Here is a 26192-nt window from a genome sequence, read left to right as displayed (position 1 = left end):
CCAACATCGGGAACAATCTTCCCGCATCTAGCCTGTCCAATCCCTTTAGGATCTTATACGTTTCAATCAGATCCCCCCTCAATCTTCTAAATTCCAACGAGTACAAGCCCAGTTCATCCAGTCTTTCTTCATATGAAAGACCTGCCATCCCAGGAATCAATCTGGTGAACCTTCTTTGTACTCCCTCTATGGCAAAGATGTCTTTCCTCAGATTATGGGACCAAAACTGCACACAATACTCCAGGTGTGGTCTCACCAAGGCCTTGTACAACTGCAGTAGTACCTCCCTGCTCCTGTACTCGAATCCTCTCGCTATAAATGCCAGCATACCATTCGCCTTTTTCACCGCCTGCTGTACCTGCATGCCCACTTTCAATGACTGGTGTATAATGACACCCAGGTCTCGTTGCACCTCCCCTTTTCCTAATCGGCCACCATTCAGATAATAATCTGTTTTCCTATTTTTGCCACCAAAGTGGATAACTTCACATTTATCCACATTAAATTGCATCTGCCATGAGTTTGCCCACTCACCCAACCTATCCAAGTCACCCTGCATCCTCTTAGCATCCTCCTCACTGCCAACACTGCTTTGACATCTTTCCTATTATGGGGTGATCAGAACAGTATGCAATACTCCAGATCAGGCCTAACTAGATTTTTAAAAAGCTGCAACATAACATCCTCACTTTTGAACTCAATGCCTCGATTAATAAAAGTAAGTATGTCATATGCTTTCAAGGAGCTATGAAGTGGCCCCCAAGAGCCCCCTGTTCATCAACATTTGACCTACCAAGGTGCAAAACTTCACATTTATCCGAGTTAAGCTCCATATACCACTTCTACACCCATATCTGCAACTGATCTACATCCTGCTGTACCCTTTGGCAGTCATCTACACTATCCACAACACCTCCAATCGTGGTATCATCCGCAAACTTACTAACACACCCATCTACATTTTCATCCAGGTCATTTACATACATCAAACAGCATAGTTCCCTGTACAGATCCTTATGGAACACTGCTAACCACAGGCTTCCAGGGAGAATAAGTTCCATTGACCACTACCCTCTGTCTATGGGAGTAAGCCAGTTTTGAATCCAAAAGGCCAAATCACTATGGATCCCATACATCTTAATCATCCGGATGAGCCTCTCATGATGGAGTTTGTCAAACACCATACTAAAATCCATGTAGACAACATCCACAGCTCCACCTTCACCAATCACCCTCACCACTTCATCAAAAATCTCAATCATTTGTTAAGACATGATTTGCCCCACACAAAGCCAGGTTGGCTCTTCATAGTTAGGCCATAGTTCTCCATATGTTCATAAATCTTCTCCCTAAGAATTCTCTCCAGTAACTTTTCTATGACTTGTGAGAATTACCAGTCTATAGTTTCCAGGATTATCCCTAGTTCCATTCTTGAATAATGGAACAACATTAGCTACTCACCAGTCCTTTAGGACCTCACCTGTGCCTAGAGAAGACATGAAGATATTGGTCAAAGTCCCAGCAATCTCATTTCTTGCCTTTCTCATAACCTCAGGTATATCCCATCAGGTCCTGGGAACATCCACCTTAATGCTCCTTAAAAGACCCAACACTGCCTCCTCCTTTATCTCAAAATGCCCTATCATATTAATACACTCAGCACTGATCTCCCTATCCTTAACCTTTTCTGTGGCAGATGCTCATGTAAAGTACTCATTAAGGACCTCACTCATATATTCTGCATGCAAGCAGATATTTCCCTCTAGAGTGATTCTACCTTCTCTCTAGTTTATAATCTTGCTCTCGATATATGTATATGTCCAGTAAGATGGTGCTACTGAAGGCAACCAACAGCTTACTGGTAGTCCAAAACGCAAGAAATTCAAGTAAAAACAGTATCAATAACACCTTTTCTGAAGTAAATTGTGATAAACTATCTCCAAAAACAATGAAGAGGTAAGCGAAGGCGAAGCGAAGTAGAGGGTCAGCCATACTGGAGCAATGCAAAATCGACAAAGATGGAGTTGGAGTGAGCAAATGGAGAAGAGTTGAGTCAGAAGTGTTTCGATGCCCATGCAACTAACCTCGGTGTGAAGTTGAATCACTCTAAGCACTGAGCCAATTTGGAGAGGTCAAAATGACTTTGGGCCGGGCAGCGAGGTCTAGGCCCAGAGCAAATCACTGCGGTGGGGCCTGGGTCCTAATGTCAGGCATGATCCACTGTTTGGAAAATTTAAATGCCAGTCCAGATAACCTGGAAAGGCAGGGTATTGGAACGGACCAATTTTGCATTTTGACTGTGAGACTGCCCTAGTTGCAATGCTTCATAGCAATTTGCCTTGCTAATACGATGAACTGAGACCAAGACTTTGGGCCTGCTCCAGGCTTCTCTGGGATTCGGATCTAAGGACTCAATTTGGCTAAGAGTGCTGTTGCTCACTTCTACTGTTTGCATCATTTGTGTTTTTTTTCCCTTTTTCTCTGTCTATTGGGTGTTGATCTTCTTTTTAATTGGGTTCTTCCGGGTTTCTTACTTTGCAACTGTCTGTAAGCAGACAAATTTCAAGGTTGTATAATTTATACACTCTTTGATATTAAACCTACTTTGAATCTTTGAATGCTTAGTATTTTCTTTAATTCTACTTGCCAAGAACTTTTCATGGTCCCTCCTTGCTTTCCTAATTCCCTTCTTGAATACTTTTCTGGCGTCTTTACAATCTTCAAGGGCCCTATATGATTCTAGTTTCCTAAGCTTTACATACGTTTTCTTTTACTTCTTGACTAAATTTATCACCTCCCTGAACATCCAATGTTCTCTTACCTTGCTATCCTTGTGCCTCCTTCTCACTGAAATATCCCTGCCCTGTAATTTGTGCAGTTGGTCTTTAAACACTCTCCACATGTCAGTTATGGACTTGGCCAAGAGCAGCTGTTCGCAATTAACTCTCCTTAGTTCCTACCCTGCACTAGTTTACTCTCCTGCAAGGTCCATAGTTATCCTTATATACAGCAGTTATAATGGGTGACTTCAATCTACATGTAGACTGGGTGAACCAAATTGGTAAAGGTGCTGAGGAAGAGGATTTCTTGGAATGTATGCGGGATGGTTTTTTGAACCAACATGTCGAGGAACCGACTAGAGAGCAGGCTATTCTGGACTGGGTTTTGAGCAATGAGGAAGGGTTAATTAGCGATCTTGTCGTGAGAGGCCCCTTGGGTAAGAGTGACCATAATATGGTGGAATTCTTCATTAACATGGAGAGTGACGTAGTTAATTCAGAAACAAAGGTTCTGAACTTAAAGAGGGGTAACTTTGAAGGTATGAGACATGAATTAGCTAAGATAGACTGGCAAATGACACTTCAAGGATTGACGGTGGATATGCAATGGCAGGCATTTAAAGGTTGCATGGATGAACTACAACAATTGTTCATCCCAGTTTGGCAAAAGAATAAATCAAGGAAGGTAGTGCACCCGTGGCTGACAAGAGAAATTAGGGATAGTATCAATTCCAAAGAAGTAGCATACAAATTAGCCAGAGAAAGTGGCTCACCTGAGGACTGGGAGAAATTCAGAGTTCAGCAGAGGAGGACAAAGGGCTTAATTAGGAAGGGGAAAAAAGATTATGAGAGAAAACTGGCAGAGAACATAAAAACGGACTGTAAAAGCTTTTATAGATATGTAAAAAGGAAAAGACTGATAAAGACAAATGTAGGTCCCCTGCAAACAGAAACAGGTGAATTGATTATGGGGAGCAAGGACATGGCAGACCAATTGAATAATTACTTTGGTTCTGTCTTCACTAAGGAGGACATAAATAATCTTCCAGAAATAGTAAGGGACAGAGGGTCCAGTGAGATGGAGGAACTGAGCGAAATACATGTTAGTAGGGAAGTGGTGTTAGGTAAATTGAAGGGATTGAAGGCAGATAAATCCCCAGGGCCAGATGGTCTGCATCCCAGAGTGCTTAAGGAAGTGGCCCAAGAAATAGTGGATGCATTAGTGATAATTTTTCAAAACTCGTTAGATTCTGGACTAGTTCCTGAGGATTGGAGGGTGGCTAATGTAACCCCACTTTTTAAAAAAGGAGGGAGAGAGAAACCGGGGAATTATAGGCCGGTTAGCCTAACGTCGGTGGTGGGGAAACTGCTGGAGTCAGTTATCAAGGATGTGATAACAGCACATTTGGAAAGCGGTGAAATGATCGGACAAAGTCAGCATGGATTTGTGAAAGGAAAATCATGTCTGACGAATCTCATAGAATTTTTTGAGGATGTAACTAGTAGAGTGGATAGGGGAGAACCAGTGGATGTGGTATATTTGGATTTTCAAAAGGCTTTTGACAAGGTCCCACATAGGAGATTAGTGTGCAAACTTAAAGCACACGGTATTGGGGGTAAGGTATTGGTGTGGGTGGAGAATTGGTTAGCAGACAGGAAGCAAAGAGTGGGAATAAACGGGACCTTTTCAGAATGGCAGGCGGTGACTAGTGGGGTACCGCAAGGCTCAGTGCTGGGACCCCAGTTGTTTACAATATATATTAATGACTTGGATGAGGGAATTAAATGCAGCATCTCCAAGTTTGCGGATGACACGAAGCTGGGTGGCAGTGTTAGCAGTGAGGAGGATGCTAAGAGGATGCAGGGTGACTTGGATAGGTTGGGTGAGTGGGCAAACTCATGGCAGATGCAATTTAATGTGGATAAATGTGAAGTTATCCACTTTGGTGGCAAAAATAGGAAAACAGATTATTATCTGAATGGTGGCCGATTAGGAAAAGGGGAGGTGCAACGAGACCTGGGTGTCATTATACACCAGTCATTGAAAGTGGGCATGCAGGTACAGCAGGCGGTGAAAAAGGCGAACGGTATGCTGGCATTTATAGCGAGAGGATTCGAGTACAGGAGCAGGGAGGTACTACTGCAGTTGTACAAGGCCTTGGTGAGACCACACCTGGAGTATTGTGTGCAGTTTTGGTCCCCTAATCTGAGGAAAGACATCTTTGCCATAGAGGGAGTACAAAGAAGGTTCACCAGATTGATTCCTGGGATGGCAGGTCTTTCATATGAAGAAAGACTGGATGAACTGGGCTTGTACTCGTTGGAATTTAGAAGATTGAGGGGGGATCTGATTGAAACGTATAAGATCCTAAAGGGATTGGACAGGCTAGATGCAGGAAGATTGTTCCCGATGTTGGGGAGGTCTAGAACGAGGGGTCACAGTTTGAGGATAGAGGGGAAGCCTTTTAGGACCGAGGTTAGGAAAAACTTCTTCACACAGAGAGTGGTGAATCTGTGGAATTCTCTGCCACAGCAAACTGTTGAGGCCAGTTCATTAGCTATGTTTAAAAGGAAGTTAGATATGGCCCTTGTGGCTACAGGGGTCAGGGGGTATGGAGGGAAGGCTGGGTTCTGAGTTGGATGATCAGCCATGATCATAATAAATGGCGGTGCAGGCTCGAAGGGCCGAATGGCCTACTCCTGCACCTATTTTCTATGTTTCTATGTTTCTATAGCTATTTTAAAGCCTAAGGAGTTGTTGTCTAACTGCTCACCCACTGAAAGGTCGGTCAGCTGGCCAGGTTTGTTACCCAACACGCCCTCCTCTTGTTAGACTCTCTACATATTGACTTTAGAGACCCTCCTGGATGCACTTAACAGGTTCCAGGTATTGATGCTTGCTCTAAATTCACCACCTTTATCCATAATACGGCATACGAGTCTTACCTGGTTGGAAGATGAATGTCATCTTTCCTGTCCAAGATGGAAAGAAGCTGCAGAAGATTGTGAACACGGCGCAGCACATCACACAAACCAATCTTCCATCCTTGGACTCACTTTACACCGCACACTGTCGGAGCAGTGCTGCCAGGATAATCAAGGACACGACCCACCCAGCCAACACACTTTTCATCCCTCTTCCCTCCAGGAAAAGGCTCAGGAGTTTGAAGACTCGTACGGCCAGATTTGGGAACAGCTCCTTTCCAACTGTGATAAGACTGCTGAACGGATCCTGACCCGGATCTGGGCCGTACCCTCCAAAAATCCGGACCTGCCTCTCGGATTTTTTGCACTCCCTTACTTTCCATTTTTCTATTTTCTATTTATGATTTATAATTTAAATTTTTAATATTTACAATTGATTTGTAATCCAGGGAGCGGGAAGCGCGGAATCAAATATCGCTGTGATGATTGTACATTCTAGTATCAATTATTTGGCAACAATAAAGTGTAAAGTATAAAATATAAATTATAAAGTATAATACTCCTGGCATTAAAATACACATAATTCAAACTGTCCCATCATATCTATTACTTTGCTCCTGCCTGTTTTCATTTATCCTGACAGCTACCTTCCTCTCCATCCCCCCACTTTATCGCCTGGATCTCCGATTTCCATCACCCTGCCAAACTAGCATACCTCCTGGCCAGGATATTGGTTCCTCTCCAGTTTAGGTGCAACACATCCCTCTTGTACATGTCACCCCTGGCCCAGAGAGATTCCAATGATCCAAGAACCTGAAACCCTGCCTCCTGCACCAGTTCCTCAGCCACCCATTCATCTGTACTATTATTCTCTTCCTGCCCTGTCTAGCACTGGGAGTGATCCAAAGAAGAACCTCCTCTTCAATCTCTTTCCTAACTTCATATACTCACTGGACAGGTCGTCTTCCCCCTCCCCCCTCCCCTTTCTATCTATGTCATTTGTGTCAGTGTACACCACAACCTCTGGCTGCTCAGTCTCCCTTTTGAGAATATTCTGCAGCCGCTCTGAGACCTTCTTGACTCTAGCACTTCGGAGGCAACACACCACCCTAGCTTCTCTTTTGCGGCCACAAAATCTCCTGTCTGTACCCCTAACTACTGAGTCTCGTATCACTATTGCTCTGCCTCACTTTATCCTTCCCTGCTGAGACTTAGAACCGGTCACAGTGCCACCAGACTGGCTAATGCTGCTGTGCCCTGATAGGTCATTACCCTGAGTAGTACCAAAGGGGTATACCTGTTGCTGAGGGGAATGGCCATGGGGGAGCTCACTACTGACTGCTTACTCCTCTTACCTCTCCAGGTGGTCACCCACCTTCTATCTGAAGTCTGGTCTCTGGTTGTGACCACCTCAATAAAAGTTTCAACTATGAGGTTTACAGTCTCCCAGATGGTGCTAAGTTCATCCAGCTCCAGTTCATGGAGTTGGTCAATCAGAAGTTGAAATTAGGTGCATTTCCCACAGATGTAGTCATCAAGGAGACTGTTAGGTATCCTGAAATCCCACATCTTACAGGAGGACCGCATTCCATTGCCTTAACTACCATCCTGCAAACACTGAATTATAGACGAAGGATTCACAGTCATAAAAAAATTACCTGTTCTAAAGAGAATGTACAAAGAAATGGCAGATAGAATACGTGTTTGGAAGTCTATGGTCATGCACTTTAGTAGAAGAAATGAAAAGGTTGACTATTTTCTAAATGGAGAGAAAATACAAAAAACTGAGGTGGAAAGAACTTGGGAATCCTTATGCAGGATTCCCCAAAGGTTAATTTGCAGGTTGAGTCGGTGGTGAGGAAGGCAAATACAACGTGGTGTAAGTAAGTAGTCAGTACAGGGTTCCCCCAAAGGCAAATACATTTCAAGAGGACTAGAATATAAAAGTAAGGATGTAATGTTGAGACTTTATAAAGCACTGGTGATGGCTCAGCTAGAGCATTGTGAGCAATCCTTATCTTAGAAAGGATGTGCCGAAACTGGAGAGGATTCAAAGGAGATTTATGAAAATGGTTCCAAGATTGAATGGCTTGTTATATGTAAAGCATTTGATGGCTCTAAGCCTGTATTCGCTGGAATTCAGAAGAATGAGGGGTGACCTTATTGAAACCTATTCAATGTTGAAAGCCTTGATAGAGTGGGTGTGGCGAGGATGTTTCCTATGGTGGGAGAGTCCAAGGCCAGAGGACACAGCCTCAGAATAGAAGGGTGTCCTTTTAGAAAGGAGAAAAGGAGAAGTTTTCTTTAGTCAGAGAGTGGTGAATCTGTGGAATCCTTTGCCACAGTCAGCTATGGAGGTCAAGTGGTTATGTATTTTTAAGGCAAAGGTTGATAGATTCTTGATTGATCAGGTCATGAAGGGGTACAAGGAGAAGGCAGGAGATTGGGGCTCAGAGGAAAAGTGGATCTGCCATGATGAAATAGTGGAGCAGAATCAATGGCCAAATGGTCTAATTCACCTCCTATATAGAAACATAAAAAACATACAGCACAATACAGGCCCTTTGGCCCATAACGTTGTGCCGAACATGTCCCTACCTTAGAAATTACTAGGCTTACCTATAGCCCTCTGTTTTACTAAGCTCCACTTACCTATCCAAAAGTCCCTTAAAAGACCCTATTTGTATCCGTCTCCACCACCATTGCCAGCAGCCCATTCCAAGCACTCACCACTCTCTGAGTAAAAAATGTACCCCTGACATCTCCTCTGTACCTACTCCCCAGCACCTTAAACCTGTGTCCTCTTGTGGCAACCATTTCAGCCCTGGGAAAAAGCCTCTGACTATCCACATGATCAATGCCTCTCATCATCTTATGCACCTCTATCAGGTCACCTCTCATCCTCCGTCGCTCCAAGGAGAAAAGGCTGAGTTCACTCAACCTATTCTCATAAGGCATGCTCCCCAAACCAGGCAACATCCTTGTAAATCTCCTCTGCACCCTTTCTATGGTTTCCACATCCTTCCTGTATTGAGGCTACCAGAACTGAGCACAGTAGTCCAAGTGTGGTCTGACCAGGGTCCTATATAGCTGCAACATTACCTCTCTGCTCCTAAATTCAATTCCACAATTGATGAAGGCCAATACACCATACGCCTTCTTAACCACAGAGTCAACCTGTGCAGCTGCTTTGAGCATCCTATGGATTCGGAACCCAAGATCCTGCTCATCCTCCACACTGCCAAGTGTCTTACCATTAATACTGTATTCTGCCATCATATTTGACCTACCAAAATGAACCACTTCACACTTATCTGGGTTGAACTCCATCTGCCACTTTTCAGCATAGTTTTGCAGCCTATCAATGTCCCGCTTTAACCTCTGACAGCCCTCCACACTATCCGCAACACCTCCAATCTTCGTGTCATCAGCAAACTAACCCATCCCATCCAGGTCATTTATAAAAATCATGACGAGTAAGGGTCCCAGAACAGATCCCTGAGGCACACCACTGGTGACCGACCTCCATGCAGAATATGACCCGTCTCCAACCACTCTGTATCTTCTGTGGGCAAGCCAGTTCTGGATCCACAAAACAATGTCCCCTTGGATCCCATGCCTTCTCACTTATGAAGAATCAATGGAGTTATACTGTTTACTTTTTAATTTGTGTAGTAAATACACCTTTATTTACCTCTATTTTATCATTTGTTAATTTATTTGTGGTAATATTACTTTATGTGTTGTGTATGAGTTGCACTGCATGTACTGGGTTGTGCATCTTGGTCCAGAGGGATGTTGTTTCATCTGATGGTATACATCTATATGGTTGAAGTTGTATTCCTGTAAAGGTGAAACTAACAAGCTCATAGACACGTTGGAAAGTCAGACTTGAAGGCAGGATTCTTAATTATGTGGAGGAACAGAGGATCATGGAGTCCACATCCATAAATCCCTCAAATTTGCCATACAAATTGGTTAAGAAGGGGGATGCTGTGTTGGCCTCTATCAGTCAGGTGACTGAGATCAAAAACCATGTTACAGCTCTATAAAACTCTGGTTGGATCACACTTGAAGTATGGTGTTCAGTTTGGGTTGACTCATTATAGGAAGGATATGGAAGCTTTAGAGAGACTGCAGAGGAGACTTACCAGGATACTGCCTTATCCAGAGACCTTCTCAGGACAGAAATAACTAAGACAAGATGGTATAATTTTAAGGCAGTGGTTCCTGCCATTTTTTATGCCATGGACCAACACCATTGTGAACGGGAGTCTGTGGACCCCAGGTTGGGATCATCTGCTTTAAGGTAGTTGAAGGAAAGTAAAAGGGGAAATTTCAGAGGTAGATTTTTTTACACAGAGAATGGTAAGTTCATGGAATGTGTTGCTGTGGGTGGTGTTAGAGGCAGATAGGTTAGGGATATTTAAGAGACTCTTAGGTAGACATAAGGATACAGAAAAATGGAGGGCTATGTGGAAAGGAAGAGTAATATTAATCTAAGAGTAGGTTAAAAGGTTGGCACAACATTGTAGATCAAAGGGCCTGTACTGTGCTGTAAAGTTCTATGTTCTGCATAGACAGAATAAATTTTATGCCCTTGCTACTTCTTCCAAGTTCCGAGAACTACTGAAGCACTGAGATGCTTCTTCCAAGTATTGGGGACCACTGATCTGAGTAGTGGAAGATGAGCGATAATGGTAGGTGCTAACCAGGAAAATCCTTCTTCATTTTTGATCTGATGCCACTGGACTTCATGGGCTTCGACTTCACTCCATTCCCTCTTCCCTCTACGTCACGATACCATCATCAATTAGTCTTAATGTGGCTAGATGTTGTGATAGGAAGCTCAGGCATTGCTTATAACACGTGACTATGATTAGAAAATTGTAAGCCTATTCCTTGAAACACTTCAGAATCAGAATCAGAATCAGGTTTAATATTAGTGCTATTTGTCGTGAAATTTGTTGTTTTGTAATAGCAATATATTGCAATATATAATTATAAAGAAACTATAAATTACAATAAGAAACACACACACACACACACACACACACACACACACATATATATATATATTTAAAAATTAAATAAGTAGTGCAAAACAAAACTAAAAAAAAGAAAAAGTATTGAGGTAGTGTATATGGGTTCATTGTCTGATGATGGAACTGGTTGAGTTTGCAACTTTCTGCAGCTTTTTCCGATCCTGTGCAATAACCCTTCCATAAAGATGCTGATGCAACCAATTAAAATGCTTTCCATGATACATCTGTAGAAATTTGTGAGTGTCTTTGGTGTCATATCAATTCCCCTCAAATGAAATATAGCTGCTGTCATGCCTTCTTTGTAACTGCATCAAATATTGAGCCCAGGATAGATCTTTAGAGACGTTGACACCCAGGAACTTGAAACTGCTAACCCTTTCCACTGTGGATTCTACATTGAGGACTGGTGTGTGTTCCCTTGACTTCCTGAAGTTCACAATCAATTCCTTTGTCTTATTTACTTTGAAAGCAAGATGGTTGTTGTGACACCATTCAACCAGCTGATCTATCTCACTCCAGTATACCCCCTTTGTCACCTGTGGGCCAGCTCTCCATATTGCAATAACAGTATCCAGATATTTGCAAGAAGAATTCTATAAGGTCAACTGAAATGAGAGTGATGTTCTCCTGTTCAAACTCGACATAAGATGAATGCCTGGAAGTCAATCAGGTTTAACTTTTTTTCTGGTTGCAAGTTGTGAGACAACTATCTATTATAAGATCGACTCACTATTTCAGAGAGCAGTTAGTTCGGAATCAACCACCTTGCTATGGGTCTGGAGACACATGCAGATCAGATCAAAGAAGGTAGATCTCCTCCCCTGAAAGACATTGGTGAGTCAATTAGTCTTTTATAACAATCAGTCACCATTCCTGACACTGGTTTGTTTTCAAGTTCCAGATAATGTTATTAAGTGTAAATTCTGAATGGAACTAAACAATGCCACTATGAGCAGTGTCCATCCTCCATTCTGAATTTTTGGGAAAGGGCAGCTCATTGATGACATAGCTGAAGATTATTAGGCTGAGGACTCTGTCCCTGGGGAACACCTGAATCTGTGTCCTGGGGCTGAATTGATTTGACTTTACAATAACCAGAGCCACCTTCTTTTGTCTTATGTCAAAGTTGCTGGTGAACGCAGCAGGCCAGGCAGCATCTCTAGGAAGAGGTACAGTCGACGTTTCAGGCCGAGACCCTTCGTCAGGACGAACTGGAGGAAGAGTTAGTAAGAGATTTGAAAGTGGGAGGGGGAGGGGGAGATCCGAAATAATAGGAGAAGACAGGAGGGGGAGGGATGGAGTCAAGAGCTGGACAGGTGATTGGCAAAGGGGATATGAGAGGATCATGGGACAGGAGGTCCGGGGAGAAAGACAAGCGGGGGGTAACCCAGAGGATGGGCAAGGAGTATAGTCAGAGGGACATAGGGAGAAAAAGGAGAGTGAGAGAAAGAATGTGTGTATAAAAATAAATAACGGATGGGGTACGAGGGGGAGGTGGGGCATTAGCGGAAGTTAGAGAAGTCGATGTTCATGCCATCAGGTTGGAGGCTACCCAGACGGAATATAAGGTGTTGTTCCTCCAACCTGAGTGTGGCTTCATCTTTACAGTAGAGGAGGCCGTGGATAGACATGTCAGAATGGGAATGGGATGTGGAATTAAAATGTGTGGCCACTGGAAGATCTTGCTTTCTCTGGCAGACAGAGCGTAGGTGTTCAGCATAGCGGTCTCCCAGTCTGCGTCGGGTCTCGCCAATATATAGAAGGCCACATCGGGAGCACCGGACACAGTATATCACCCCAGCCGACTCACAGGTGAAGTGTCGCCTCACCTGGAAGGACTGTCTGGGGCCCTGAATGGTGGTAAGGGAGGAAGTGAAAGGGCATGTGTAGCACTTGTTCTGCTTACAAGGATAAGTGCCAGGAGGGAGATCAGTGGGGAGGGATGGGGGGGACGAATGGACAAGGGAGTTGTGTAGGGAGCGATCCCTGTGGAAAGCAGAGTGAGGGGGGGAGGGAAAGATGGGCTTAGTGGTGCGATCCTGTTGGAGGTGGCGGAAGTTACAGAGAATAATATGTTAGACCCGGAGGCTGGTGGGGTGGTAGGTGAGGACCAGGGGAACCCTATTCCTAGTGGGGTGGCAGGAGGATGGAGTGAGAGCAGATGTACATGAAATGGGGGAGATGCGTTGAGAGCAGAGTTGACAGTGAAGGAAGGGAAGCCCCTTTCTTTAAAAAAGGAGGACATCTCCCTCGTCCTGGAATGAAAAGCCTCATCCTGAGAGCAGATGCGGCGGAGACGGAGGAATTGCGAGAAGGGGATGGCATTTTTGCAAGAGACAGGGTGAGAAGAGGAATAGTCCAGATAGCTGTGAAAGTCAGTAGGCACTTATCCTTGTAAGCAGAACATGTGCTACACATGCCCTTACACTTCCTCCCTTACCACCATTCAGGGCCCCAGACAGTCCTTCCAGGTGAGGCAACACGTCACCTGTGAGTCGGCTGGGGTGATATATTGCGTCCGGTGCTCCCGATGTGGCCTTCTATATATTGGCGAGACCCAACGCAGACTGGGAGACCGCTTTGCTGAACACCTACACTCTGTCCGCCAGAGAAAGCAGGATCTCCCAGTGGCCACACATTTTAATTCCACATCCCATTCCCATTCTGACATGTCTATCCACGGTCTCCTCTACTGCAAAGATGAAGCCACACTCAGGTTGGAGGAACAACACCTTATATTCCATCTGGGTAGCCTCCAACCTGATGGCATGAACATCGACTTTTCTAACTTCCGCTAATGTCCCACCTCCCCCTCATACCCCATCCGTTATTTATTTTTATACACACATTCTTTCTCTCACTCTCCTTTTTCTCCCTCTGTCCCTTTGACTATACCCCTTGCCCATCCTCTGGGTTACCCCCCCCCCGCTTGTCTTTCTCCCCGGACCTCCTGTCCCATGATCCTCTCGTATCCCCTTTGCCTATCACCTGTCCAGCTCTTGGCTCCATCCCTCCCCCTCCTGTGTTCTCCTATCATTTTGGATCTCCCCCTCCCCCTCCCACTTTCAAATCTCTTACTAACTCTTCCTCCAGTTCGTCCTGACGAAGGGTCTCGGCCTGAAACGTCGACTGTACCTCTTCCTAGAGATGCTACCTGGCCTGCTGCGTTCGCCAGCAACCTTGATGTGTGTTGCTTGAATTTCCAGCATCTGCAGAATTCCTGTTGTTTTCCTTTGTGTTATGACTGATCGTAGTAGAGAGCTTTTCTCTTGATCTCCTCTGAGTTCAATTTTATTTGGGTTCTTTTGTAAATGTTTCTAATGAAGTATAGGGTCAAAATATCTTGATAAGACCTATACTGAGCATCAGTGAACAGACTCAATAACTAACAGTTGCTTTATAGAAACATAGAAAACCTACAGCACAATACAGGCCCTTCAACCCACAGAGTTGTGCTGAACATGTCCCTACCTTAGAAATTACTAGGCTTACCTATAGCCTCTATTTTACTAAGCTCCATGTACCTATTTAAAAGTCTCTTAAAAGACCCTATCATATCCGCCTCCACCACCATTGCCGGCAGCCCTTTCCACGCACTCACCACTCTCTGAGTAAAAAACTTACCCCGGACATCTCCTCTGTACCTACTCCCCAGCACCTTAAACCTGTGTCCTCTTGTGGCAACCATTTCAGCCCTGGGAAAAAGGCCTCTGACTATCCACATGATCAATGCCTCTATGCATAAGATAGAGCTTATACACCTCTATCAGGTCACCTCTCATCCTCCATCGCTCCAAGGAGAAAAGGCCGAGTTCACTCAACCTATTTTCATAAGGCATGCTCCCCAATCCAGCCAACATCCTTGTAAATCTCCTCTGCACCCTTTCAATGGTTTCCACATCCTTCCTGTAGTGAGGTGACCAAAACTGAGCACAGCACTCCAAGTGTGGAGGGTCCTTCATAGCTGCAACATTACCTCTCGGCTCCTAAATTCAATTCCACGATTGACGAAGGCCAATTCACCGTACGCCTTCTTAAGCACAGAGTTAACCTGCACAGCTGCTTTGAGTTTCCTATGGACTCGGACCCCAAGATCCCTCTGATCCTCCACACTGCCAAGAGTCTTATCATTAAAACTATATTCTGCCATCATATTTGACCTACCAAAATGAACCACTTCACACTTATCTGGGTTGAACTCCATCTGCCACTTCTCAGTCCAGTTTTGCATCCTATCAATACCCGCTGTAATTTCTGACAGCCCTCCACACGATCCACAACACCTGCTTTGCAGAACTGTGAACACTTTGATCAATTTATTGATACAAAAGCAAAATATTGTAGATGCTAGAAGGGAAGAAAAGAAGAAAATGCCTTAAAAAGCTTCACATATTAAAGGGAAACAAATAAATGGAACAATTAATCAGTCTAGAAGCTTGGAGTAGATGGCGTCCCTTAGCCTTCTAGTGATACAGGCTGAAGATAATAGTCCAAGTGGAAGCTGGGAAAAAGAATTAAAGAAATCAGTATCCAGAAGTTAGGGATTTTACTTTCCTACCTCAAACAATAGGGTTATCACCAGGTCTATATTCATGATCTAATTTAAATGTAGTCTGTCCTGTACAAAATCAGTAAAAGGCATTCTATATCCTCGTGGTTTTCCTTTCCCAAGTACCTGACATGCAAAGATTGAATCCTTGGCAAATTTTTGGTCAGAAGGCATGGAAGGGTTGCTGGTCTTGAAGAAAGCAATTTTCCCAGCCAACACACACGAAATGCTGAAAGAACACAATAGGTCTGTCAGCATCCATGGAAATAAACAGTCAACTTTTCAGGTCAAGACCCTTCTTCAGGTCTAAAGGAAGTGGGATGATGCCATAATAAAAAAGGTCGAGGAGGGAAAGAAGGATAACTAGGAAGTGATAGGTGAAACCAGGTGGTGGGAAAGGTAAAAGGTAAAGCAGTTGTAGACAAGTGTGTTCGCACAAAATCATTCAGAGTCTTACCCAATCGGAAGCCCTGGATGAATCATGAGATGTGGAATCTGCAGACGACCATATTTGAGGTATTCAAGTCTGGTGACCAAGAAAACTATGAGAGGTCCAGGTACGATCACCAGAAAGCCATCTCATGGGCGAAGTGGCAATTCTTAACTTGAATTCTAAACTTGAACCAATGAAGAATAATCAACAGTAGTGGTAGGGATTGAACACTATCACCTCTTATAAAGTTAAATCTCATGATATAGGTGACAGCAAGGCTTCGCTTTCAGATGAGCTCAATGTCTTCTTTGCTCACTTTGACAGTCAAAATATGCAGGAACCATCACAAACTCTCACAGCCCCCAAAAGTCCTGAGATTTTAGTTTCTGAGGCTGATCCCACAAAAGACATCCAGCACAGATGGGGTATCTGGCCAATTACTAAAGACCTGTGCTGATCAACTGGCTGGAGTGTTCGCTGAGATCCTTAACCTCACACTTCAGCATTCTGAGGTATCCACCTGCTTCAAGCAGGCTTCAATTATACCAGTGCCTAAGAAGAACACAGAACCTTTCTCAACGACTATCATCCAGTAGCATTTACATCCACTGTGATGAAGTGATTTGAGAAGCCAGTGATGAAACATAACAATTCCTGCCTGAGAAGCAACTTGGATCTGCTCCAATTTGCCTGCTGTGGACCCTGGAACATCTGGTCAGCAAAGGTGCATACATCAGGATGCTCTTTATCAAGTACAGTTCAGCATTCAATACCATCATCCTCTCAAAACCAATCCAACACCTTGGTCTCAATGCCTCCTTATGCAATTGGATCCTCAATTTCCTCACTTACAGACCCCAGTTAGTTTAGATTGGCAACAGCATACCCTCCATAATCTCCATCAGCACAGGTGTACCAAAGGTCTGTGTGATCAACCCTCTATTCTATTCACTTTACACATATGACTGTGTGGCTAAACACAGCTCCAATGCCATTTTCAAGTTTATTGACGACACCGCTGTCGCAGGCCAAATCAAAGGTGGTGATGAATCATTACGTAGGAGGAAGATTGTAAATATGTCTGAGTGATGCCATAATAACAAACTCTTACTTAATGTCAGAAAGACCAAGCTGATGATTGACTTCAAGAGAAGAAAATCAGAGGTCCTCATTGGAGGATCAGAGATGGGGTTACACTTGAACTACAGGGGGACCAATATCCTTTCAGGGAGGTTTGTTAGTGCTATTGGGGAGGCTTTAAACTAGATTTGCAGGGGGATGGGAACCAGAGTGCCAGAGCTGACAGTGTGGCTGGGGTGAAAGTAAATGATGTTAAAAGTTCAAGCAAATCCGCTAATAGAAAGGTTGTGAGTGGTGGTAAAAATCTTCTGAGGTGTATATATTTCAATGCTAGGAGTATTGCGGGGAAGGCGGATGAGTTGAGGGCGTGGATTGACACGTGGAATTATGACGTTATAGCAATTAGTGAAACTTGGCTACAGGAGGGGCAGGACTGGCAGCTTAATATTCCAGGGTTCCGATGTTTCAGATGTGATCGAGGCAGAGGAATGAAAGGTGGGGGAGTAGCATTGCTTGTTAGGGAAAATATTACAGCAGTGCTCAGACAGATTAGAGGGCTTGTCTACTGAGTCCTTATGGGTGGAGCTGAGAAACAGGAAAGGTATGGCCACATTAGTGGGATTGTATTACAGACCACCCAATAGTCAACGAGAATTGGAAGAGTAAATCTGCAGAGAGATAGCAGGCAACTGCAGGAAACATAAAGTTGTGGTGGTAGGGGATTTTAATTTTCCATATATTGATTGGGACTCCCATACTGTTAGGGGCTAAATGGTTTAGAGTTTGTAAAATGTGTTCAGGAAAGTTTTCTAAATCAATATATAGAGGGACCAACTAGAGGGGATACAATATTGGATCTCCTGTTAGGACAGGAGTTAGGACAAGTGACAGAAGTCTGTGCAGGGGAGCACTTTGGTTCCAGTGATCATAACACCATTAGTTTCAACTTGATCATGGACAAGGATAGATCTGGTCCTAGGGTTGAGGTTCTTAACTGGAAGAAGGCCAAATTTGAAGAAATGAGAAAGGATCTAAAAAGCGTGGATTGGGACAGGTTGTTCTCTGGCAAGGATGTGATCGGTAGGTGGGAAACCTTCAAAGGAGAAATTTTGAGAGTGCAGAATTTGTATGTTCCTGTCAGGATTAAAGGCAAAGTGAATAGGAATAAGGAACCTTGGTTCTCAAGGGATATTGCAACTCTGATAAAGAAGAAGAGGGAGTTGTATGACATGTATAGGAAGCAGGGAGTAAATAAGGTACTTGAGGAGTATAAGAAGTGCAAGAAAATACTTAAGAAAGAAATCAGGAGGGCTAAAAGACATGAGGTTGCCTTCGCAGTCAAAGTGAAGGATAATCCAAAGAGCTTTTATAGGTATATTAAGAGCAAAAGGATTGTAAGGGATAAAATTGGTCCTTTTGAAGATCAGAGTGGTCGGCTATGTGCGAAACCAAAGGAAATGGGGGAGATCGTAAATAGGTTTTTTGCGTCTGTATTTACTAAGGAAACTGGCATGAAGTCTATGGAATTAAGGGAAACAAGTAGTGAGATCATGGAAACTGTACAGATCGAAAAGGAGGAGGTCCTTGCTGTTTTGAGGAAAATTAAAGTAGATAAATCCCCAGGACCTGACAGGGTGTTCCCTCGGACCTTGAAGGAGACTAGTGTTGAAATTGCAGGGGCCCTGGCTGAAATCTTTAAAATGTCGCTGTCTACAGGTGAGGTGCCGGAGGATTGGAGAGTGGCTCATGTTGTTCCGTTGTTTAAAAAAGGATCGAAAAGTAATCCGGGAAATTATAGGCCAGTAAGTTTAACATCGGTAGTAGGTAAGTTATTGGAGGGAGTACTAAAAGACAGAATCTACAAGCATTTGGATAGACAGGGACTTATTAGGGAGAGTCAACATGGCTTTGTGCATGGTAGGTCATGTTTGACCAATCTATTGGAGTTTTTCGAGGAGGTTACCAGGAAAGTGGATGAAGGGAAGGCAGTCAATATTGTCTACGTGGACTTCAGTAAGGCCTTTGACAAGGTCCCGCATGGGAGGTTAGTTAGGAAAATTCAGTCGCTAGGTATCCATGGAGAGGTGGTAAATTGGATTAGACATTGGCTCAATAGAAGAAGCCAAAGAGTGGTAGCAGAGAATTGCTTCTCTGAGTTGAGGCCTGTGACTAGTGGTGTGCCACAGGGATCAGTGCTGGGTCCATTGTTATTTGTCATCTATATCAATGATCTGGATGATAATGTGGTAAATTGGATCAGCAAATTTACTCATGATACTAAGATTGGAGGTGTAGTAGAGAGTGAGGAAGGTTTTCAGAGCCTGCAGAGGGACTTGGACCAGCTGGAAAAATGGGCTGAAAATTGGCAGATGGAGTTTAATACAGACAAGTGTGAGGTATTGCACGTTGGAAGGACAAACCAAGGTAGAACATACAGGGTTAATGGTAAGGCACTGAGGAGTGAAGTGGAACAGAGGGATCTGGGAATACAGATACAAAATTCCCTAAAAGTGGCATCACAGGTAGATAGGGTCATAAAGAGAGCTTTTGGTACATTGGCCTTTATTAATCAAAGTATTGAGTATAAGAGCTGGAATGTTATGATGAGGTTGTATAAGGCATTGGTGAGGCCGAATCTGGAGTATTGTGTTCAGTTTTGGTCACCAAATTACAGGAAGGATATAAATAAGGTTGAAAGAGTGCAAAGAAGGTTTACAAGGATGTTGCCGGGACTTGAGAAACTCAGTTACAGAGAAAGGTTGAATAGGTTAGGACTTTATTCCCTGGAGCGTAGAAGAATGAGGGGAGATTTGATAGAGGTATATAAAATTATGATGGGTATAGACAGAGTGAATGCAAGCAGGCTTTTTCCACTGAGGGAAGGGGAGAAAAAAACCAGAGGACATGGGTTAAGCGTGAGCGGGGAAAAGTTTAAAGGGAACATTAAGGGGGGCTTCTTCACACAGAGAGTGGTGGGAGTATGGAATGAGCTGCCAGACGAGGTGGTAAATGCGGGTTCTTTTTTAACATTTAAGAATAAATTGGACAGATACATGGATGGGAGGCGTATGGAGGGATATGATCCGTGCGCAGGTCAGTGGGACTAGGCAGAAAATGGTTCGGCACAGCCAAGAAGGGCCAAAAGGCCTGTTTCTGTGCTGTAGTTTCTATGGTTTCTATGGAGAGGATCAGGAACTTGAAATTCTTCAGTGAATTATTTCAGAGTTCCTTTCCTGGGCCCAGCATGTAAGTGCAATTACGAAAAGCACAGCAGTGCCTCTACTTCCTTATGTGTTTGCAAGGATTCGGTGTGGCATCTAAAACTTTGACAAACTTCTTTAGATGTGTAGTGGAGAGTATATTGATTGGCTGCATCATATCCTGGTATGAAAACACCAATGCTCTTGAATGGAAAATCCTACAAAAAATAGTGGATGTGGCCCAGTCCATCACGAGTAAAGCCCTCCCTACCATTGAGCATATCTACATGAAATGCTTTTGCAGGAAAGCAGCATCCTTCATCAGGAACCTCTAACACCCAGGTCATGCTCTCTTCTCACTGCTGCCAACAGGAAGAAGGTATAGGAGCCTCAGAACTCACACTAGCAGGTTCAGGAATAGTTACTTCCCCTCAACCATCAGGCTCTTGAACCAGAGAAGAGAACTTCACAGAGCTCCACTTGTCCCATCACTGAACTATTCCCACAACCTATGGACTCACTTTTAAGGACTCTTCTTCTCATGTTCTCAGAATTTATTGCTGATTTATTTATTATTTCTTTCTTATTGTATTTGCACAGTTTGTTGTCTTTTGCACATTGCTTGAACGCCTAGGTTGGTGTAGTTGTTCACTAATTCTATTATGGTCATTGTTCTATTATGGCTTTATTGAGTATGCCTGCAAGAAAATGAATTTCAGGGTTGCATATGGTGACATATATGTACTTCGATAATAAATGTACTATGAACTTTAAACTTTGGATATGAAGGAATCTGAAAGGAGAGGAGAGTGGACCATAGGAGAAAGAGAAGGAGGTGATAGACAGGTGACAGGAGGTAAGAAGCCAGAGTGGGGAAGAGAAAAAGAGGGGAGGGGGAGGTTTTTTTTACCAGAAGGAGAAATCAATATTCATGCCATCAAGTTGGAGGCTACCCAGGTGGAATGGAAGAACAGAGTGGAGGAAGCGCACCATATATTCCACCTGGGGAGCTTCCAACCTCATGGCATGAATATTGATTACTCCTCTCTGTAAAGAAAATACCTGCCCCTCCTCTCTTCTTGTCTTTCCCATTCTAGCCTCTTGCCTCTTTTCACCTGCCTATCACCTCCTCCCCCCCCCCCCGTGCCCCTCTTCCTTTCCTTTCTCTTATGGTCCACTCTCCTCTCTTACCAGATTTCTTCATCTCCAGCCTTCTATCTTTCCCACCCACAAGGGTTCACATATAACCTTCCAGCTATTCTTCTCCCCTTCCCCCCATCTTTTTATTTTGGCATCTTCCCCCTTCCTTTCCAGTCCTGAAGATGGTCTCATCCCAAAACCTACTCTAGTCTAGTTGTTCTATATTAATGAAACATCGTTCTATTTGAAGTAGATAGAGGAAGAATGTAGAAAGGTTGACGAGAGGAAATACAAGCAAAGTGGAGGAAGGAGAACAGGATGGGGCTGACAGGAGAGAATGAGAGGAATGAACAGTGGAAAAAGTAGGTATGGAATGGAGTGGTCAGAGGATAATGGGAGAAGAGGTGGGTGGTACTCAGTGGAAGGAAGCATCTAGAAGATGGAAGAAGGAGAAGAAAAAGGGTGATGGGGGTGGCAGAAAAGGAGGATGGAAGAGAGGGTGGAAAAGAATACATTGCTTTCAATGAAATTATCCAAATTGTATTTAGGTCAGCAACTGTGAAACATAATGCAAACCTTGGAAATTTGGACAAATTTTTTGCAGTTATTTGAAACATAACCTTTTAGTTATTAAGTTGGTGGATATTGTTGTTGAAATATCTTAGTGAGTACTTTGGCAAATACCATCAACAGTAAAAACAATTCAAAAGCCTTTGGTGACGGTGAGCTGTCAAAATCATCAAGGTGTTCGGAGGCTGGCCTCAGTGTTACACTTCCTGATGCCCACTTGCCTTTTGGAGTCTACTTTATTTTGTAGACTTCTCCAGGAGTATGTAGGTCAGGTTATTAAGTCATTACCATATGGAGCTCTGGACTTGTCCAGCATGCTCCACCTCTTTGTTAATCAGTGAGGGGAAACATGTGAAAACTAGTGGATAGTGAAGCGATATATTACTTGTGAATATTAAAAGCATTGCATTAAATCAGTTAAATTAAAATGCAATAAAAAGAATCCAATGAGAAATAAAAAGTGAATTTGCCACCCTAATGAGCAGAAAGAAAAATTTCACAGACTGGAAGCAAATGAATCTTGGTAAAAGCTAGAGCTGCAATTGTGCAAACTGAACCTTGAGGCAAGAGAAAGTTCATGCAAGCATGAGGTTGATAAAAATGAACAGCCAGGGGCTGGAAAGAAAGTGGCAGCACCAAGATGATCAAACAGTGGCAGGCATGCCTGTGAAGGCTGCAAGTCAGGTGAACACAGAGCGCAGTAGATTAACCTCACTCCAGAAATAGATGGAAAAAATTGTGAAAATTAATATATATCCTGGGAGGTTTGAAATGTGTAGATATGCAGAGGTTTAGCAGACTGACTAAAAAGCAGTGTAAGCGAGGAATCTGCAGGATAATAATAACCGCCTCCTAAACCAATGGTATTGTTCCATTACCAGCAAAGGCTAGTGGTTCAATAATAGAGTTCAAAACAAAATGTTCCAGCTGACAATACTGAGAATTATTAAAAGTCATGCACAACATTGCATTCAAGGAACATCAGGTTAACAATATGAGAACCATTGTTGTTATTACATTTTTGTTGACAAACAATTTCAAGGTTCTGACACAAAGTTATAGAAAATGAAAGTACTACTAGAGATTAGATAACTAGTATGACAATCAACAGAGGCAAATTGAGTACATAACTGGAGTAGGTGGACTAATGATCTCGAATCGTTCAAATTCCACAAACACAATGAGAAAATATAAATTCACTTAGTCAAATTTAATTTATTTACTTGGATTTCCATTTCAATAGCAAGGCTACTATTTATTATGCATTCCCAATACCTTTGAGATGGTGGTGCTTCAGTCCTGCAGGTGAAGGTACACCTAATGCTGTTATAAAAGCTTAGCTTTATTTGTCATATGTACATCAAAACATCAAAACTGTGATGCAACCACCACAGACTAAGCTGTGCTGGGGGCAGCCCATGATGTCACCATGCTTCCACCACCAACATAGCATGACCATAACTTACTAACCTTAAACACGAGGACGTCTGCACATGCTGGAAATCTGAGCAACACACACAAAGTGCTGGAGGAACTCACCAGGTCAGTAGTGTCTAAGGAAATAAATAAACATTCGATGTTTCAGGCTGAGACCCTTCTTCAGGACTGAGAAGGAAGGGGAAAGATGACAGAATATAAAGGTGGGGAGAGGGGGAAAAAGGCTAGCTGGAAGGTGATAGGTGATGCCAGGTGGGTAGGAAAGTGTTAAGGGCTGGAGAGGAGAAAGGCCACAGGAGAAAGGGAAGGAGAAGACCCAGGGGCTTGCAATAGGCAAGTGAGAAGAGGTAAAAGCTCAGATTGGGGAATAACCCAACTTGTATGTCTTTGGAATGTGGCAGGAAACCAGAGCACTCAGAAGAAATCCCCAAAGGTCATGAGAAGATCAAATTGGAAGTTCCAGAATTTATAGCCAATGACAATTAGTGACAAATGATATATATTTTTTAGATTAGATTAGATTATGAGGACACTCAATCCTCGTTTATTGTCATTTAGAAATGCATGCATGCATTAAGAAATGATACAATGTTCCTCCAGTATGATATCAGAAAAACACAAGACAGACCAAGACTAAAACTGACAAAAAACACATAATTATAACATATAGTTACAACACTACCGTAATACCGTAATTTGATAAAGGGCAGACTATGGGCATGGTAAAATAAAAGTCTCAAAGTCCTGATAGCCCCATCATCTCACGCAGATGGTAGAAGGAAGAAACTCTCCCTGCCATGAACTTCCAGGGCTGCAAACTTGCTGATGCAGCACCCTGGAAGCACCTGACCACAGCCGACTCTGAGTCCGTCCGAAAACTTCGAGCCTCTGACCAGCCCTCCGACACCAAGCACCAAGCACCATCTCTGCCGAGCGCTTCGACCCCGGCCCCAGCCGCCAAGCAATAGGCAAAGCCAAGGATTCAGGGCTTTCCCTCTGGAGATTCTGGATTGCACAGTAGCAGCGGCAGCGAAACAGGCATTTCAGAAGTTTCACCAGATGTTCCTCCATGCTTCTCACGTCTGTCTCCATCAAATCAGGATTGTGCACGGCATCCTACTTGACAAATAACAGATATTCATCACAGGAGTGCCCGCTGCGCGCTGCATCGCGTTGCCATCTTCTCTTCTTTCCAAATGAGAATGGTGTGCAGCTTGGAGAGAAAGCTACAAGTAGTGGTGTCCCTGTGTCTGTTGCCATTATCCTTCTTGATGGCGGAGTTCATGGGCCGGAAATTACTGTCAGAGTACCTAGACAGCCACTGCATGCAGATTGTGAATAACACACTGCAGCCATTGTGAGCTGGTGGTAGAATAAATGAAAATGTACTGTAGAGTGGTGGTTGAGGTAATCGGTCATCTAGATTGCTTATTCTGAATGTTGTTGAGCTTCTTGAAGGCTGTTGGAATGCACTCATCTGGGTCAACAGAAAAGCCCTTTGTCCCACCTAATCCATGCCAAACTGTTATTCTGCCTAGACCCATCAAATTGTATCTGGACCTTAGTCCTCCATACCCTTTCTATTCATGCACATCCAAACTTTTCTTAATTGATTCAATTGAACTTGCATCCACAATTTCCACCAGTAGCTGACCAGAACTGCAAATAATAAACCAGATTTGGTCTTGCCAACATCTTGAACAACTTCAACATAACATCGCAACTTCACTCAATACTCTGATTTATAAAGGTTAAATGCCAAAAGCTTTCTTTTTGACCTTATCTACCTGTGATGCACTTTCAAGAAATTACGAATCTGCATTCCAAGATCCCTTTGTTCTACCTCATTCCTCAGTTCCCAACCATTCACTGTGTAAGTCCTATCATGGTTTGACCTCCCAAAGTGCAACACCTCACACTTGTCTACATTAAGTTCCATCTACCATTTTTCAGCCTATTTTTCCAGCTCGTCCAGATCCTGCTACAAGCTTTGATAGTTTTCCTTATTGTCCACTACACCCCCTATCTTAGTGTCATCTGCAAATTTGCTGATTCAGTTTACCACATTAACATCCAGATCATTGATATAGATGATAAACAACAACGGACCCAGCACCAACTCCTGCTAGTACAGATCTCCAGTCAGAGGTAAGCACCTACTACCATTCTCTAGCTTTTCCTACTAATCCAATATGGAATCAAATCCTAAATGCCAAGTGACTGATGCTTCTGGACCAGCATCCCATGGGGGACTCTGTCAAAGGGCTTACTAATTCCATGAAGACAATGCACACTGACTTTCTTTCATCATATTTCCAGAAATCTCCTCAAAAAATTCTATAAGATTGGTTAGACACGACCATAAAGCCATGTTGACTATCTCTAATCTAGGGGTTCCCAGCTTTTTTTATGCCATGGGACCAATGGCATTAAGCAAGGTGTCTATGGACCCTATGCTGAGAAACAATGGCTAATCAGTCGCTGTCTATCCAAATACTTATATATCCAATCCCCTAGAATACCCTCTAATAACTTAACCACTACTGACATCAGGCCCATTGGCCTGTAGTTTCCCAATTTATTCTTAGAACCTTTCTTGAAGAATGAAGAATATTAACTATGCTTCAGTCCTCTAGCATCTCACCCATTATTAACAATGTTTTAAATACTTCTGTGCTAGAGACCCTGCAATTTCTGCACTGGCCTCCAATAAGGCCCAAGGGGACATCTTCTCCCTAATTTGCCTCAAGACAGAAAGCATTTCCTTTTCTGTAATCCAAATATAGTCCATGACTTCACAACTGTTTTGTCTCAGTTACTGTATATAGACTCTATGTCCATATCTTGAGTAAATACTGATACAAAAGTCCTTTTTGGCTCCATGCATAAATGACTACGCTATACTTCAAATGGACCAATTTTGTCCCTTGCTATCCTTTTACTTAATATATCTGTAGAGGTCCTTGAGATTCTCTTTCACCTTGTCTGCCAGAGCAATCAGATTTAGCCCTGTTAAATGTTCTCTTACATTTC

This window comes from Mobula hypostoma, chromosome 1 (genome assembly GCF_963921235.1).
Source record: "Mobula hypostoma chromosome 1, sMobHyp1.1, whole genome shotgun sequence".
Taxonomy (NCBI): Eukaryota; Metazoa; Chordata; class Chondrichthyes; order Myliobatiformes; family Myliobatidae; genus Mobula; species Mobula hypostoma.
This window is presented reverse-complemented; position numbering follows the sequence as displayed.